We start from the raw sequence: 5,678 nt of genomic DNA, 5'->3' as shown, positions 1-5,678 counted from the left end.
TCCTGGGCTAAAGAGTCTATTTATTATTAACCACAGGCACAGCTGAGCTCCACAACTGCTCCCTGCCCAGGGTGCAGGGGACCACTTCACGGCAGGGCCAGGAAAGCTTCTGTGATTATTTTTGTTCATGCAAAGCCAGATTTTCCCCTTGCTCTTTAAAAGACTTTTCTCATTTTTCAGATTCCTTTCCTATTAGATTTTTTTTTAAAGTTAGTGAATTACTTGCTCGCTAAAACAATTGCAGACTGAGCCCCTTTGTGCTTATTCCTAAAAAGCACATTCATGCCTCCCCCACAAATTTGCCAAATGCAGCTGTTAAAGCTCTTTCTTCCTAGGGTGAGAGCTCTACCCAGCTCTTGGCCTCTCCAGCAAGAAAAGCTGCAGGTCTACAGACAGTTGTGGCCATGTTTTTTACAATGCAGATACCTGGCTACACCCAGAACACAAGATGAGTTCACAGCAAAAAACTATCCCAGTCTCCTCCTGTAAAGACAATCCATTCTAGCAGTTCAAGGACAGTAAAATTCATATTTGTCCCCTCCCAAAAACCCCATGATACTTTGATATCTAATGCACTGGTATTGTACATGTTTGAGTTTTATATTCTGCAGAAGATATCAGAGTTGAGAGTTAGATGGCCATGAAGGAACTGATTTACAGGTTAAAAGACAGACATGATTCTGTTCAGCTTCCATGCACAACATAAAACTATCTGAAGTAATTACTAATGTATTGCTGAAGTAATCAGTGTCAGGGAACTGATTTTACTGCAATCCATTAATCAGGAAATTGTAAAACATGGTTGTTAAAGCAGTATTTGCACTTTACACTCGTCCCTTTCAAAAGAAATTTCTTGAAACTTTTGTTTAACCCAGCAGTAACAAATTGTGTCTTACTTTCTACATCCTTCCGATCTCTTCAGCTAAGCACATCCAAGGAAAGTTCAAACAAAGCTTGCTGAGTTACAAAGACAATCTGCCTCTGACTTTTGCTACCCAGTCCAGAGGGAATTTAATCACAGAAATGATAGATTGCATCCTTATGTTAAAAATGGGCGGAGATAATATTTTTCTCCTTAAAATGCCTTTATTAATCAGCTCTTACAATGGTTGCTCAAGGGGTTTTGGCAGCCCGTTGCGCTGTGGAGGAGGAGGGTCCTTGTCAGCTCTGCAGCAGGAAGTTCAGCAGGGCTGGAGAACTCTTCCCTCACTGAGAGTGTTCCTGGACTTCTGAATTCCCTTTGTTTGCCTTGGGGTCTCACTCCTGGTTTGGTACTTTTAAGTCACAGCGAGTCACAAAAACTGGAAAAATCAGTTCCTCTGATACTCTAGGGTTTACACGGCCTAGTATTGGTTTTTGTGTGTTTTAATTTTACTTAGGTTTATTTTTATAAGGGGTTTTTGGTGTTAAAAGGGTCCCGAGATGCACCTGGGATTTCTAATTTGCATGTACAGGGTCGCCCCGGGAAGCAGGGGCTGCGGGCTTCTCATGGCAGTTTCGCAACAGCCATGGTGTCTCGGAGGTCTCGATGGTGGGCAGCACTGGGGCTGTGAGGTGGGGACGGAGTGTGGCGGGCACAGGTTCTTTTTTTTTTTTTTGGAGCGGGGCAGCAGTCTGGGCGCGCCACGTGGTGCTTTTGCGGGCTTTGGGGTTTTCCGCGCTGGGCTCGGGCCGGGGCCGGCTATGCTGCACTGGGAAGCCCGAGGCAGACTCTCGATGGCGGCGGCTGTGGGCGGGGGTTGGGGCTGGGCGGCCCTGCTCACTTCTCGGCTTTCTCGGCGGCGCCTGGGGTCCCCGCGGTGGGCAGGGAGGAGCGGCCGGCTTTCCCTCCCCTGGCCCCGGCGGCGGTCCTTTTCGCTCCGGCATTGGGGGTGGGGGTCGGGACCGTGGCCGCTGCGGGTGGGGGCTGCGGGGGTGCCGGGAGCAGACCCCGCGGCGGCGGGGAGCTCACAGACAGCCGCCCGCACGGCAGGGGAGACCGAGGGCGAGAACCGTGCCTCGCCTCCCTTCGAAGCCCTCTTTCTCAGTTCTTGGCATTCACTTCGGCATCGGGGGGGCTGCGGTTTTTAAAGAGCTCTCTCCTTTTGCTTACCAAGGTGGCTTCTCGTTGTTACATTACAAAATAAACATTCAAGATATTAATACACTTATTACATAACAATCAGGGGTTTCAATTCTCCAAATTTCATTTTTATCACTTAGATACCATAAATGGATGCTGAAGATTTTGTGAACAGTATCTTTTTCCTGGGAGGATGGGTAGCCAGATGTATTGGAAAGAAAATATGTAGGTAAAATAACATTTTTTAAAAATGCACACAGATTATAATGATGTAATTTTATTTTCCATTAAATCTATTTGGAAAGGTGGCAGTATTGCAGAAATCTATCTGGACCATCAGGTTTTTTACATACTCTCAGGATAGATGGCTAAGTAACCAAGTCAGTTTCTTGGTCACTCACTTTCCAATTCTCAACATCATCGCAAGGTGATCGTATGCAGTGGGCACCCAAGTCCAGCCTGTCATGTTAGGTAAGTCAGGGGTAAGGATGTTTTGCTTGTTTTGTAATTTTTTTCCTTAAATCCAATAGAAAATCAGCCTGTTGGATTTTTAGCTCAGCTTTCCAGTATGAACCTGTAGGCCTCTGAGACAAAATGAGGCAGGTCAGACAGGTTTCTGAGGGCACTACTGCAGCCTTGTGCATATCCCAGCTCTGGAATTGCTCCCAGCAGGCTCCTGCAGTGTGATATATGGCTGACAATAGTGACTGTGGGGTTTGGAAGCAGCCAGTATGTGACTGGCAGGAGAGAAAGCCCTGGAGAAGAGCTGGAGACAGGTTTGTATGAAAGTGTGGGGCAGTTTATAACTCACTGCTCTGCCTGCTGCAGTGTTAGCTGCCTTTCCAGTCCGCTCTGCCTGCCTGCGACCTGGAGCTTGCTGCTGGTATTTCCCCCTCCGGGCCTCAGAAGTAGAAGTTAATATTCAACAGGTTCCTGAGTAAAACAGGAGTGGCTGGGAACAAAGAAATTGCCATGGCAAATTCCTGCTGCTCAAGAGCTGGGCCCTGAGGCCGCCCTGGCATTTTTCTTTCTGAGTGATTCCTAGAGTTAACATCTCCCCTGAAGCCTTTCCTCTCTCCGGGTGTTACTGCCAGAGGCATTAAGGAAATTCCACATTACTTTTGTCACTCTGTCACCTCCACCATGGGACAGTATTTTCCTTTCAGTGTGTACCTGATTTCTAAGAGTCTATTTACAGTTGTTAGGTTGGGATTTGCTCATTGGTGTTTCTCTGTTTTTGAAGCTTGCTTCTAGGCTGCCAATATCCTAGGAGACCTCCTAGGGACACGCAGAATTGCACAGAACACATTTAACCATTGATTTCTTTTACCTTAGTGAGAGCTATGGTGCCCGGAGCTGTCTTGTCAGGGCAACAATCTAACCAATACCAGGGTGTGACAAAGTTGCTCTTTAGTGACTTAACCTCTTTAACTGTCTTGCCGTCCTTCCACTTTCACGTTTTCATGATCATTCTAATTGATCAAAAATAACTTCCCAGATTATCTTAATGGCTTAAAAATAATGGATTTTTTCCCTAGTATGAAGTATTTTTTCCTCCAGCTGTTTCTAAGAGAATGCAAGACTGAACACACACAAGTGGAACAGTTTTTGAACTTTTACTTCAGTGCTGAAAATTGCATGAAAAATGGTCTAAGATGGAACCAGACGCAGAAAATAAGTGTCTTCTTTTAGATATTAATAAAGGTTGTGATAAAAATAGGGTAAAAATTCGTGTATAAAATAATAATTCGATGTATAATGAAATAAAACTAAAGTAAAATTGTAAAATCCAGTAGAAGGGTAACCGTTCTCTCTCAGCCTGCTAATCTCAGTTGCAAAGACAGGACGAAGATCATCAACTTAGACAAAGACACTGGCCAACCCTGATAAGAATCACTTCCTCGCCAAGGCAAGGAGAACTTCCTTCCTGACGACGATGCCAATCTCATCAACCTTCTGGTGCCACAAGCGGAATGAAATCAACATAAGACAGACTCTTGGAATTGACATAAGAAAGGAGCCTTCCCGGAATGAGACAACTAGACTTGATGAGATCCGGGAGGGCCATTGAAAAGAAATCCGGACTATTCAACCCACCTTGGACACCTGGACTGCCTAAGGGCAGAAAAATCCTATAAAACGGTGGACTGAAAGCTGCACCGGCGTGGACTAGGGCGTCTTGTACATCGGTGCGGACCTCTATCCACCCAGCGCGGCGCTGACAATTTCCTATTTTTGTGGTTTTTCTCTTTTTCAGGTGCTCGATATTCTGTTGTTAATAAATTGTCATTTATTAACCTGAAATTTGCCTTTGCATTTATAACAAGGTCTTCCCAATTCTCATGGGAGAGTTTTGCATTTAACATCCAGGCTTTCTCATAACAAGGATTTGAGGAACTGAATTTATGAACTATTTGGCATTGACCACTGTGCTGATAATATCAGGAGGGAGTCTGCTGCATAGAGAGCCTGGATCAAGGTCTTTATTTGGATGCTCCATGTCCTGGATGAAGGTTGATCTTACACAATCATTCAAAGAAGTTGCTCATTCCAAGATTGCTGGAGTTCAAAGTCCACTCCAAGAACTAGCCTTTTTTTGTGTTCTGTGCATACCTGTACCTTGTTTTGAAGCCTGTTAAAAATGGTATGTATATTTCACCTCCTTTTAATTCAGAGCTGTGTTCGCCCAGGCCTGGATTCTGCATATTCCAGAAAATACCAGCAAGCATTCCCATTGCCTCAGTTCAAAGGTACTGAAGTGGTTGTGTCAAGGAAACCTGAAAACAGATTTACCTCCTCTCTCCTGGACTTCCAAAAGTCCAGCATCTTAAGGTACTGCCCTGCTGGCTGTGTTTAGAGCAAAGGCTTCATTTCAGTATTTCCTGGAGTGACTGATCACTTGGATATGTTCGATTTATTAATGTATTTTCAAGGACAGAGGCAAAATATCAGTAACACTGCACTGACAGGCTTCTCCCTTCACCTTGCCCCTGTGCCCCAGCTCATCACTATCTTTTAGGAATGTGTTTAGTACTTGGATTAAGGTTCCTGGCAGTAGGAAGCCAAGGGCTCCGTGCAGATCAGGCAAACAGTAGTTTCACAACCAGGATTTATTACAGAATCACAGAATAGGTCGAGCTGGTGGGACCATAATCTGGCCCAGCCTCCCTGCTCAGTCCGGGTCGTCCTAGGGCACACGACGCAGGGTTGCGTCCAGAGGGTTCTGGACTATCTGCAGTGAGGGAGGCATTCCAGCAGAAGGACGCGCTGTTTCTCACCCATTAGCGCAGCCCTGGTGGCTCAGTGCCAACTCTCGGCCCGGGCCTTTGCGGCGCCACCGTCCCGTTTCGCTCCCCGCCCCCCGCCGGCGCCACGTCGCCGTTCCGTGTCGTTCCCTGCTGGAAAAAGCCCTTTTCCGCCGCCGACCGATCCCAGCGGGGCGAGCAGGGCCCCAGGCCCGGGCGCGGGGCTAAGCCGAGCGCGCTCCCGGCGGCGCCACGGGGGCGCGCACGGGCCGCGGGTCCCTGCGGCCGCGCGAGGGCAGCACCGGCGCGGCTCCGCCCCAGGCGCCTTCGCTCGCGCCCGTCCCGCTCGGCCAATTGGGAGCCGCCGCTCG

This window comes from Zosterops lateralis (genome assembly GCF_965231275.1).
Source record: "Zosterops lateralis genome assembly, chromosome: 4".
NCBI lineage: Eukaryota > Metazoa > Chordata > Aves > Passeriformes > Zosteropidae > Zosterops > Zosterops lateralis.
Note: the sequence above shows the minus strand (reverse complement) of the source record.